General features: G+C 52.5%; 1 pseudogene; it reads right to left on the bottom strand.

Annotated features, from left to right (window-relative positions):
• Nucleotides 1-1,599: 1,599 nt before the first annotated feature.
• LOC107540209 (prolactin-releasing peptide receptor-like) overlaps nt 1,600-13,233 on the bottom strand; it is a 30,798-nt pseudogene continuing 19,164 nt past the window's right edge.

Genomic DNA, 13,233 nt, shown 5'->3' with positions numbered 1-13,233 from the left:
TGAACGTATATTAAAACCAACTAAAATGCTTTGAAAAGCCCTTATGCCCAGGCCCATCTCAAATCGACTGGACTCTCTGAGGACAGGGCCTAGTCAGTGATGTTATCTGAAAGCTTCCCAGGTGATTCTAGGAGCAACCAGAGCTAAGAAGCAGTGAATTTAACCTGGCAACAAAGAGACCACAATCAATCATATTTCTCCCCAACGAATCCCATCCTTTCCCCATCGCCCCCACTCTCCACACATACCCCAAGAATGCTCTAAGGAAACATGGGGTGTGTGGCCTTGAGCCTCCCGGTAATGGCGCTGCTGGAAGCGCAGGAGCCGGTCCCTGGGATGCCACAGGGCTGATCTGACAGCTGCATATCAGGTATCATTGCCTAAGACTCCTGCTCTCACTGCCCAGTCACTGTTGCAACATCAATGTGGAAACCCCTGTCCCTGGGCACTTGTCCTCATTTACAGAACTCTCAGGAGGTTACGGTGAGAATTATCAGCCTGGTATCACAGCCCAACAGTCTTCACCTGTTCCCTTAACCATGGGATTGGAATTACGTGTTCTGTGCATCCTGGGGAGTGACAGTTTATTTTTCTCTTTTGACCTTAAGTAAGCTTCTCCCGGTTCTTGTATTCGGAGTTGATTGTGTCCCAGGTGTGTCGCTACAGAGCAGGTGGCGAGCAGTCGTGAGACCACCGCCGTGGGTCTGCTGCGACCGAGCAATTAGACGATGCAGGAGAACGCTGTAGCTCACACCCAGTTTCAGAAAAGCAAATACCTGAGCGCCCACCTTGTGGCAAACACTGGGTGCGTACACACAAACATACCCACAGGTAGGACGTCTGTCCTATGCACAGCTGTATGTCTCCTTAAGTGACTGGTACCTTTTCCACTTTATTCCTATTGAATCTCTTCATTGACTAATTTATCTCATCATTTTCAAATAAAATTGGGGGTAAGGAGAGGAAAAACAATAGCAAGACCTTCTTGAAGGTGACTTGTAAGTCTTTTGCACTATAAATGCAAGTGGATTTAAAATGAAAACCCCCTTTGATGAATCAAGGCCTTATTCAGGAAACGCTAACATCCTAGATGTCGATTGGTAATACACGCGTCCCCGGAATTCTAGAAACAAACGGGTTCCAGTCAGCTGAGCGATATCAGGCATTATATCCGAGTTGCAAACTTTTAAAAAGGCAAACCGACAGGCTTTACGTCCTACCTCATTGCCCCTTCTCGTCTCACCCTGTGGCAAACAGAAGGAAAAGCAAGGAAGGCGGCCACGGTTCAGAAACACTGTTTGAAAACCAGAGAAAGAGCTTTGCTTGACCTTTAAAGCACAAATAGAAAATAGTAAATCTCCTTCCCTCTCCCTGGCCTCCTCCAAGCAAAGCACTAGCAGCAAAGCCCATGTAAGGTTTCACAAAGACTCGAGGACAAGGCAGGGCGGCTGAGCAGAGGGCTGGGCTGCGTGTTCTGCCCGTGTTGGCTTAGCTCTGGTTCTGGGAACAGGTTCCCCAGTCCAGCCTCGCGGGCACCCTCGGAGACCAGGGAGAGGGGGTGGAGGGGCATCAGGTGAGGCAGGCCTAGGTGCAGAGGCATCAGATGACCACGCTGAGTGTCATGCTCTGGTCCTGCGGCGGGATCCTGCGGGACCAGGCAAGCAAGAGATTGCCCAGCTCCTCGCAAAAACTTGCGTGCTCGCAGCGCCCCCTGGCGCCGGCGCCCGGTACTGCATCCCCTGCTCAGCAGGGCCCCCTGGTGCTGGGGACGGGTACTGCAGCTCCTGGCGGGAGCCGTCCTGCAGCCAGGCGTCCATGAGCGGGTTGTAGCCGACCGAGCTCACCGCGAGCCAGTGGCCAAACAGCTGCTCCAGCCCGAGGGCGCAGGGGTCGACGGCGCTTGGGCGGAGGTCCCGCAGCAGGTTGGAGAAGTGCAGCCGCAGCAGCAGGTGGCGAGCACCACCGTGGCCACCACCGGGAGGCAGAAGGGGCGGAGGCGCGGTCCCAGCCGGCCTGGCTCCGGTCACGCATCCCGGCCCCACGCAGTTTCGCAGCTTCACCGATGCTCGGACGTAAGACGGAGGATGACCAGCAGGGGAGCAGGTAGTGACGAGCAGCAGCCCCCAAGGTAGAGCTGTCGCTGGCGCTCCTGGGGCCCCCAGCACTGCTCGCAGAGGCGCACGGGGTGCGGCTGGAGCTCGACGTGGTGGGTGTGCGGGGCGGCGGGCAGCGCCAGCACCGCGGACAGCGCCCAGGTGCCCAGCACCGCGGACAGCGCCCAGGTGCCCAGCCCGAGACGCGGGGCGCAGGGGGTGCACCGGCGCGACGTGGCGGTCCACGGAGAAGGTGGTGAGCGTGACCACCCACACGTACACGGTGACGGGCTGCAGGGAGAAGACCAGGCGGCACAGGCCCCGCCGGACCCCCAGCCGCGCGGCTCGAGGCCTAGGCCAGCGCGAGCGCACGCAGGCCCTGCAGTGAGCACGTCGGGCAAGGCCCGGCTGCCGGCGAGAAAGTGGGTGACGCTGTGCAGCCGGCGCGCGCGCGATCGCCGGCACCAGCAGGCAGTTGCCTTCCAGCCCCGCGGTCACCACGACGCTGTGGAGCAGCAGGATCGGCCCCTTCAGCCGATGCACCAGCTGCAGGCTCTGGAACGGAGCGGCGCCCTGGGCGCCGGGCCAGCCGCCGACCCATTGCCACCGGGGCCCCTGCGCTCTGGTTCCCTGGGGTTGAGGCCACCGGGGGAAGTTCAGAGAATAAGTCAGGGACCAGGGGCTCCTGAGAAGGCAGGGAAGCCACGGCTACCTTCCAAAGAGAATCAAAGTCCGTCAATTCTCATGTTCCATCTATCCCTCCTACCCAACCGCTCCCTCCCCAGTTACCCAAATACTCCCTTTGGAGTAACTGGCCAAGATAAATAACAATTTAAAGTGCTGCCTTCCCACCTCTGCAAAAATAAATCGGTGCGTGGTTATGCACTCACAGGTTATTTAAACGCCTTCTAACCCATTTAGAGCTCTCAGTGGGCGCAGGCTAGACCCAGGGGCGCGGTCCTACCTGGCGAGTGCGACTTGGCGGACGGAGAGCGGTGGAAGGAGGGAGAGGCGCGATCTGCCCCTTGGAGTCCTCCGCCCGCGACTATGGTGCCGGCTTCTCGCTTTTCCGCGGGAGCTGAACAGATGCCGGAGTTGCCAGCGGGCTCGCAGCTTTGAGGGGGGCCGGGAGCCCCCCTGCCGCGCCCCCACTCCAGCGCCCTTGTATGGAAAATGGGGGCGGAGCGCACACCACCAGGCTCGGCGCTTAGACAACTGGGGAGAAGGGCGAGTGACAGAAGGACGGAAACGGCAAGGGAAGGAGGGGTGGACAAGCCTGGGCGGCAGAGACGCGACTGCGGGAGCTGCTGCGCCCCGGGGGGGTTCCGCTCCGGGGGGGGCGGACGAGGGGAGCGTGGGGCGGGAAGCGCCCGGTCTCTCGGGACCTGCTGCAGTGTCAGAGGGACGGGGCTGGAGGAGCGGGGTGGGGACTGAGATGCACCACGGGTGTGGGGAGAGCGAGGGCCCGTCCTTAAGCGCTGGATCCTGCGCAGAGTCCAGGCTGGGGGTAGAGAGTAGCGTGGGGGCTCCTGCAGGGATTAGAAATGGGGAGCCCTGAGCTCCCCGCAGACCTGCGGGCCCTCGCCCTCCCTGGACCCGAGCGCTCCCCCGGCTGCGGCTCCGCCCAGCCCAGGACAGTTCAGCACCGCGGACAGCTCCCGGGCCGGGCTGCGGGGGATTCCGACCCCTCTCTGGGCGTGAAGCATTGGGAAAGGGGCCAGCCGGGTTCCTGGGGCTGCGGCTCCCCCAGCCCAGGACGGTTCAGCACCGCGGACAGCTCCCGGGCCGGGCTGCGGGGGATTCCGACCCCTCTCTGGGCGTGAAGCATTGGGAAAGGGGCCGGCCCAGTTCCTGGGGCTGCGGCTCCCCCAGCCCAGGGTTCAGCACCGCGGACAGCTCCCGGCCGGGCTTCGGGAGCCCGGTGCTGCGGGGGGTTCCGACCCCTCTCTGGGCGCGAAGCATTGGGAAAGGGGCCAGCCCGGCTCCTGGGGCTGCGGCTGCGTCTCCAAGCGCAGCAGGTGGAGTGCAGGCCAGTGAGCAGGGCCCCTGGGCGTCGGAGGGTGTGACTCTGTCCCCTCTCTAGGTCAGAAAACACAGCCCTCACGCCAGCCACACTGCACAGACACCTTAACACCCGCCCCGCTGCTCCCCAACCGCCCTTCCCGCTCTTTCTCAGCCGCCAGGCCCTGTCCCTCATCTGCGTGGCTCTCCCAGGGCAGAATCTAAGTTCCTGGGCCCAGACCCTACCCTCTCCCCTTGTACAAACACCCCCCAGGCCTCCTCACCTCATTTTAGAGTGAAATATGTCCATACTAGTAATTGCAGGATTTCCACTTGGAAAACAGAAGTAACAAACATTTGAGAAGCTTAAGTTACATAAAATTTTAGTTGTATTAAGTCGTCCTTGAAATGCAAATTAGCCTGGACCACGGTGGGAGGGGAGGGGAGGGGAGGGGAGGGGAGGGGAGGGGAGGGGAGGGGAGGGGAGGGGAGGGGAGGGGAGGGGAGGGGAGGGGAGGGGAGGGGAGGGGAGGGGAGGGGAGGGGAGGGGAGGGGAGGGGAGGGGAGGGGAGGGGAGGGGAGGGGAGGGGAGGGGAGGGGGCTTTGTAACCTCCCTTCTGTGGGCAAAAAGGGGCCCCATACTAAACCTGACAACTCAGCACAGGCCTGCAAGGCAAACCCTACAAACTCAGAGACTGAAAGTAATTGCATAGCGTGGTCTGCTCAGGAAAATTCCTAACTGAAAGTGGGTTATGGCGGGCAGTCACACCCCAGGTCGGTAGCTTCCTTTACAAAGATGAATCGTTACCTTAAATTAGCCCTTCAATTGTCTTTTTGCATCAAAGATAACATACCTTTAAAATATGAGAGTAATCTCTTTTTCCAGGCCCCTGAGGGCCCAGACCACACCAGAGGGCTTGACCACGGAACCCCTCATTGCTATCTTGTCCCCTGAATACACCTCTAAGTGCTGTAAGTGTTCATTGGTAACTGTCCCACTCCCACCAATGTAAAAGAAGCAGGCGTCTCTCCATTCTACTCTTTATCCAACCCTAGAGATTTCCCAGCTTTGCTTTCTCCCTGGTCCCTAATATATCACCAGTGGACTTCATGTAACCCTCTTATGTCTCCTCCTTTGATTGTAATGTATAAAATAAACTGCCATTCTCTGGAGCATTTTCTCAATGCTTTGAGATTTTGCTTCCTACCTATTGTCATCAGTTTGGCTCAGATAAACCCATAAAAATTCTCTACAGGTTTAGATGTTTCTTACTCAACACTCCTCTGAAGCTATCTCACCCCCTCACATCTTACTGCCTTTTTCCAGAGGGCGGAGCTCCCTCGCCCCTCTCCAGCAAGCCCTTGTTCTTTGTCTTCTGGATGCAGATATCTCTGTTAGGGCTGATAGAAGTAAAATTATTTCACCCTCCAAATTCAAATGATTCACTGATAGAGGAGGAAAAGTCAACACTGGAACAAAAGCAATCAATTTTATGCACCTGTATCCATTCTAAACCCACGCTCTCCAAGTTATAATCAATTTAGCTAAAGCCCCAAAAAAACTAGCTTCCAAATATATAAGAAATGTAGCAGCCCCTCATACCAGGGTTTCTCACCCTCCACACTAGTGACATGGGGGGCAGGGTAATTCTGTCATGTGGGGCTGTCCCGTGCATTGTAGAATGTTTAGCAGCATCCCTGGCCTCTACCCTCTAGATGCCAGGAGTGCACATACCCAATTGTGACAACCAAAAATGTTTCTAAAAATTGCCAAGTATTCCCCTGAGGGTGAGAGTGGGGGGCCAAATCACCCCTGGCTGAGAACCAGTGCCTTACACCAATTCAGCACTCTTAAAGTTCACAAAGTCGCCTGGCCAGCGTGGCTCAGCGGTTGAGCATCAACCTATGACCCAGGAGGTCACAGTTCGATTCCCGGTCAGGGCACATGCCTGGGTTTCGGGTTCCGATCCCCAGCAGGGGGTGTGCAGGAGTCAGCTGGTCAATGACTCTCTCTCATCGATGTTTCTATCTCTCTCCCTCTCCCGTACTCTCTCTGAAATCAATAAAAACATATATTTTTTAAAAGTTCACAAAGTCCTCTGCTTGAAAGTGCTACCAGCCTTCACAGTCAGCTCTCTTCAGACATCTGAACCCCAGAACTGTATTTCCAAAAACCCTGCATTTACCAGGTTGTCTACTCATCACTTCCTGAAAGAGCAGCGGGGCAAATGGGAAAAGATGATGTTTAAGAAAACCTTAAGATAAGCCCAAGCTGACTGCCAAACAGAGGCGATCACTGGGCCCAAAGCCCAAAGCCCAAGTAAGGAACAGACACAGCTCTCGAGCTTGTGTAGGGGCTCCGCCATCACTCAATGTGGGCCTTGGGCATTTTATTCTGCAAGAACCCCCGTTTTGGAGAATATAAGAAATTCATAAAAATACCCACCTCTGGAGGATGTTGAGAAGATCCCATATGTGATGGAACTGCACATAGTGGCACCTAGTAATGGCGACCACTCTTGGATGCTCCTTTGTCCTGCCTTATGTCACTGTCTCTTGTCAAGAGGGTTTCAGGGGAGCAATTCCCTAAACCCTTCCACTTGAACATTCCTCCAGAAGATTGTCTGTGGTGAGGAGAGTTCACCGTTTTTCAGTCTAAATGCTCTCCGTCGTTTTATTACTGTTTACCAGTCATGCAACGCCCCGGGTGAGATACTGTGTAAAAAATCAAGGACAGAAAACAACAACCAAACATTATTGGCTGGAAATGTGCACTTCAGCGAGTAAGAAGGAAGCCCACGTGGATCACTGTGACGTAGGCCCATGGAAAATGCCCCTGCCACCACCTGCTGTGAAAGGGCGCATTAACGACCACTGGGAAATTTACTAATTGCCTTAGCAAATCAGAATTGTGTTTACCCTTATAGAGCATATTTATTTTAATTCACAAGAGTCGTTAAAGTATTCATAACATTTTTTACTCAACTGTATCAACATTGCACATGTTGTTTAAATGTGACTCCTTCCTATGCTTATGTAAAACATACACAACAATTTAGAGCCATTATGAATCTCTATGAGTGTTCAGGTGGCAGGAAATGACTGAAAAGTGAGTGCTCTAATCATCAGAATGTTCTACAGGCTGAGGCTTTGTGTGAGGAACCCACCTCCCTCTTTCCCCAGCCCTGCTTTTCCCAGGGGAGGGCTCGCGGTGATTCCTGCATCCCTGTCAGGTCCTGGGGTGGAGTAACTAGGCAGGCTTGCTGCATGGCACAGCTCCCTCCTCCTCCTTTCTGTGGTTTAATTTTGAAATGCATGCCTTTAATAATATCCCAAGTGGTCCATGATTGATGCTGACAGTGTGGCCTGTTTTGATAGGATTATCCAGGGCTGAGGGGAGACCCAGGCTGGCTGAGTTGCTTCCCCCCACCCCCAAAACTCTAGGGCATCTTTAGTCCCTGACCTTGGCCTATCTAGGGCCTCTTGCCACAGGCAGCCTCATTGCATACATCCCTGGGTCTCACCGCATTCCTCTTCAGGACCCAGCCAGGTCACATTCTGTACCCCAAAAAGAAGCACTAAGAGACACAAGGCTTGACCAATCGACTCAATTCAAGATCTTAGCACATTCTATTTTTTAAATTTTGATTGGCTTCTTGTCGATGCTCAGACATGAGCAGCAGGGATGGCATATCTCAGCTTAGTCTATCAGGAGTAGAAAATATAAATAAATAAATGATTAAATAAATAAATAAATAAAACAAAACACTTGAAAGCCATTTCTATAACATTCTTTTCCAAAGGCAGGCAATTTGCTTTCCTATTTTTGATTCCAATCCTGTTTCATAATCAACTGGAAATGGCTTTTATGGCTGGTTACAATCATCTTGTGTTTGCATTAGGGCATTTAGCAGTAAGGGCTCTTTGTGGTCACATCTAGATAGAAAACTGGACCTTGTAGAAGCCCCTCATTCCGGTTGCCTCCTGACCAAACACAGAGACGGACCCAAACCACGTCTCTCTATGTCCCCCCTCTGAGTTGTTCTCTAGACACCATTCTGGTGCTACTGTCTTGTGAGCTAGGGACTCTTCCTGTTTAGTTTTTAACAAAATGCAAAACTGGAATGGTCCTTGTGTTTTCCCAGTGATTTACACGTGTGTGTACATGCACGACATCCAGGGACGGCAGTTTGACAGTTCAGATGTCTAGGAAGGTGTGATCTCCCTGTGCTTTTTCTTAGCTAGTGGGCCTTTGTCACCAGGGAAACAGCCCAGCGTTCACCCTTGAGGACACCGAGAGCAGTGTCTCTGCAGAGGGCGAATAACATGGATTGTATGCCTCTCATCCACTGTAGCTCAAAGGCCACCTATGTCAGCATCACTTCTGGTGCTTATTTTTAAAAACTGCAGATTGATGGACCACAAGACAGGCCTATTAAATTAGCACTGCTGAAAGCGAGAGCTGGCTGGGGAAATGAAAATCTCACAGGCACTGTGGGTTGTTCTGATGCATACTCAAGTGTGAGGACCGTGTCCTACAGCCTGCCACTAGGCAGTGAGTCTACGGAACCCTGGCTCCCTACGGCCCCACCGTGACTGAGATGCAGCCACCAAACCCAGCCTGGCCTGCCACCAGAGGAGCCACACTGGGTCTCAGCCCGTCCCCTGCCCTTACATGATAAATATGGGAAGACAGTTGTACTGTAGGAGCTCAGTGCTTTTCCTATATTCTGTCTTTTCAAGTTATTTTTAGTGACATAAATAGCACATGAACACATTCTCATGTTTTATAGACATGAAACAGATGAGCCTAAAGCTCCCTTTGACCTCCACCCTCCATCTCAGTCCCTCTCTCAGACGTTGCACTTGTCCTTTCCCTGTGTGTTAACATATATATGCCTGAAGCCACGGAAAAGTAGTATTGATGGACATTTAAGTTATTTGCAACTTTTTGCTATTATAGGCTTTACCAAAATAAAGATGTTCCAGATATAGGTCAAAGACTATAAACTTCCAGCCCTAAGATGACCAATTCTAGGGATCTAACGGACAGCATGGTGATCATGGTTAATAATACTGTATTATATACTTGAAAGTTGCTTAAGAGTGTGGATCTGAAATGTTCTCACCACAAATAAAATAAATGGTAGTTATGTGGTATGACGGAGGTGCTATGGTGGGAATCATTCTGCAATATACAAGTGTGTCAAATCAACACCTCACGCTTATACAATATGTCAATTATATCTCAATAAATCTGTAGCAAAAGATCCATATGCTATTCCAGTATTTGGATTAAGAGTGAAGCATATATATTATCAGTGGTGATGTTTCCAGTGACCATAACATTCTAATGCTGCTCAATAGTCATCTATTTTGTAAAAACTCAGGATTCAAATTCAGAAAAATAAAAATAAAATAAACACGTTTCCATATGCCTCTTTGGGGAGGATATCTCAGGGGTCCATTCAGCAAAGAGAAATTTCTGAGTCACAAGATGTGGCCCAATTCACACTGCAGGGGACTCTCTTTGCTGAATGAATTGTAAGAGCTCATTACATCGGCGTGAGTGCTTATGATGGTCAGGTGAGTGTAGATGGGAACACTGCCCTTGAACCAAGCAGAATTCTTCATGGATGTTGGGACTGGCCACCACGGCCCCCCAACTGGGTCTTCCCTGCTGTGGCCTAAGGGCTCCAATCCCGGGAGCACCATGCTGTTCTTCACTAGTCCGAAAAAGCCACTCGGGGGACCAGAGGGGAAGGACACAGCCTTTATTACTTACTTATTAAGACCTGATGAGTAAGTTACTGCACCAGGCCAGGGTCAGAGAGGGGCTTAGCCAGCAGACGGGGGAGGGGGAGCCATGGACAAAGAGCCTGGTGAGGCTTGTTCTCTGTCAAGGACGTGGGAAGGCACCTGGGTCTGCACTGCTCTGCCCCTTGTGGCCGCTGGCCAGGTGGACTCCATCCCACTGACTGGAAGGGACATCGGGCTACCTCCTCATTTGACCCCATACCTGTCTGTCCCCCTTCCTCCCGGTGGGCACACTTGTCCAGAGCTCCACGGGCACAGCAGACCACCACTGTCCTCACAGAGCTCAGTGCCAACCAGGGCCTCATGGCAGCTGCTGGGAAGGATGAGTTCTCATGGGCTGGGAGGGGCACTGGCTCACCCGGAATGCCCTGTATAAAGTGTGTGTGTCAGGCAGACACTGCTTTCCACCTGGAGAGGGACCTCTGTTTTAATGTTTTTAAAATTAGGTGCCCGCCGGTGTCTTCACTTAAGCTCATAATCCCATGGTTAATAAAATGTCTGAGGCCAAAATCTAAGCCCCCAGCCCCCTGGGTCAGGTGGAGTCTCTGGGAGAGGCCGGGACCTCGCCAGCCGGGGCGTTGCAGGAGTGAGCTGGGGTGAGGAGGGGGCAGCGGCAAGAGGCCCTGGGGAGCCACTGACGTTCCCAGGCCTGCAATCAGGGCCCCGGTGCAATTTCCACGCCGACAGCCACAGCCCAGGCACCAGAGCAGCCCTGTCCAGCTCAGGACCTCTGTGTCTTCATCTGTAAAGCAGGTTGGGGGGCCAGCGGGAAGGAGCATCCTGAAGGTCTCTACAAGCTCTGACAGTTCAGGAGTCCAAGACTGATCCCGAGAGAGTCAACTATCCACACACCTGGATGACATCAGTTTCTGCACCCACCTGGATGACATCAGTTTCTGCACACACCTGGATGGCATCAGTTTCTGCACACACCGGATGACGTCAGTTTCTGCACCCACCTGGATGACATCAGTTTCTGCACACACTGGATGACATCAGTTTCTGCACACACCTGGATGGTATCAGTTTCTGCACACACTTGGATGGCATCAGTTTCTGCACACACTGGATGACATCAGTTTCTGCACACACTGGATGACGTCAGTTTCTACACACACCGGATGACGTCAGTTTCTGCACCCACCTGGATGGCATCAGTTTCTGCACACACTGGATGACATCAGTTTCTGCACACACCGGATGACGTCAGTTTCTGCACCCACCTGGATGACATCAGTTTCTGCACCCACCTGGATGGTATCAGTTTCTGCACACACTTGGATGGCATCAGTTTCTGCACACACTGGATGACATCAGTTTCTGCACACACTGGATGACGTCAGTTTCTACACACACCGGATGACGTCAGTTTCTGCACCCACCTGGATGGCATCAGTTTCTGCACACACTGGATGACGTCAGTTTCTACACACACCGGATGACGTCAGTTTCTACACACACCGGATGACGTCAGTTTCTGCACCCACCTGGATGACATCAGTTTCTGCACACACCGGATGACGTCAGTTTCTGCACCCACCTGGATGACATCAGTTTCTGCACACACCGGATGACGTCAGTTTCTGCACCCACCTGGATGACATCAGTTTCTGCACACACTGGATGACGTCAGTTTCTGCACCCACCTGGATGGCATCAGTTTCTGCACCCACCTGGATGGCATCAGTTTCTGCACCCACCTGGATGGCATCAGTTTCTGCACACACCGGATGACATCAGTTTCTGCACCCACCTGGATGACATCAGTTTCTGCACACACCGGATGACATCAGTTTCTGCACACACTGGATGACGTCAGTTTCTGCACACACCGGATGACGTCAGTTCCTGCACCCACCTGGATGGCGTCAGTTTCTGCACACACCGGATGACATCAGTTTCTACACACACCGGATGACATCAGTTTCTACACACACCGGGTGACATCAGTTTCTGCACCCACCTGGATGACATCAGTTTCTGCACCCACCTGCATGACATCAGTTTCTGCACACACTGGATGACGTCAGTTTCTGCACCCACCTGGATGACATTACCTATCCACACACCTGCCTGGCAACACCTGTCTCCTTAATAAAAGGTGGCCCCCGTTCTATCTGATGCACCTGCCATCCTTTAAGCCTGGCTTTGGTTTTTCTCTCCAGGGGCTGGCCTTCTGACATATCTTGGAATTAACCTTGGGCCTGTGGGTTCACGCTTCGCTAAGGGAAGGATCCCTGGGGGAAATAATTCAGTCCACGTGTGCTCTCCCCAAGGATTCTGCTCTCAAGCTTTAAACAGCACGAGCAAAGTCGGCCTGTGTAATTGCTGGCAGGCTTCGGAGTTCAGTAAGTTGGCTTTTGTTTGATTCCTATGATTCACCAGATCCATTCAAAACAGTTCCTCATCTCGCCCTTGGGGCCTTTTCCAGCCATGCGAACACCCTGCTGGCTCCATGAGGCTTTTGCAGGCAAGACTTAAAAACCTTGTACTAGTCTGTTTACTATTCCCCCAGCTACTTTCCTTTCATATCACAAATTTCAAAAACATAATTAAAGGCTGCAGTGGGGTTTCTTTTTCTACATCAAACCCACAAAATTAAACATAGCTAGAGAGCTCCCTGAGATGTTTCTTATGCAATATCTTCATAGACAACAACCAAAAAGGACACACACAGGACACAAGGCAACAAGGTGTTTTCCTAGGAAATGTATGGTCGTAAATAAAATGCTTAAGCTGCTGACAATCCTGGTGACGTATTAGGCCTTGAGACCGTCTTGATTTCATGTCTTCATTTTATTTTTTCAATTCTATTTACTGCCTATCAAAAATGGATTTAAATGTTTCAGGGACTTGCTACTCAAAGCTCGGTCCTCCGGCTGGCAGCATCGGCCTTGGGGGGAGTTTGTTAGAAATCAGAATCACGCCCAGCCGGGCGTGGCTCAGCGGTTGAGAGTCGACCTAGGATCCAGGCGATCAGGGTTCGATTCCCGGTCAAGGCACATGGCCAGGTTGCGGGCTCGATCCCCAGCAGGAGACGTGCAGGAGGCAGCCAATCAATGACTCTCACATCATTGATGTTTCTCTCTCTCTCTCCCTCTCCTTTCCTCTCTCTGAAATCAATAAAAATATATATACTTTTTAAAAGAAATCAGAATCACTGCCCTACCCCAGACCTCAGGAAACACAATCTATATTTTAACAAGATCCTGTGGCCACAGCCAGGCTTTGGGCGCCCTCAGCACTAAGGGAAGTTCAGCACAGCTTTCCTGTTGGACAAAGTGACCTCTTCTCTCCCTCCTGCGAACCTCTGGCAAACCCC

Source organism: Miniopterus natalensis, chromosome 7 (genome assembly GCF_054644295.1).
Source record: "Miniopterus natalensis isolate mMinNat1 chromosome 7, mMinNat1.hap1, whole genome shotgun sequence".
Taxonomy (NCBI): domain Eukaryota; kingdom Metazoa; phylum Chordata; class Mammalia; order Chiroptera; family Miniopteridae; genus Miniopterus; species Miniopterus natalensis.
The sequence above is the reverse complement of the archived record's forward strand: the minus strand, read 5'-3'. Positions and strand labels throughout refer to the sequence as shown.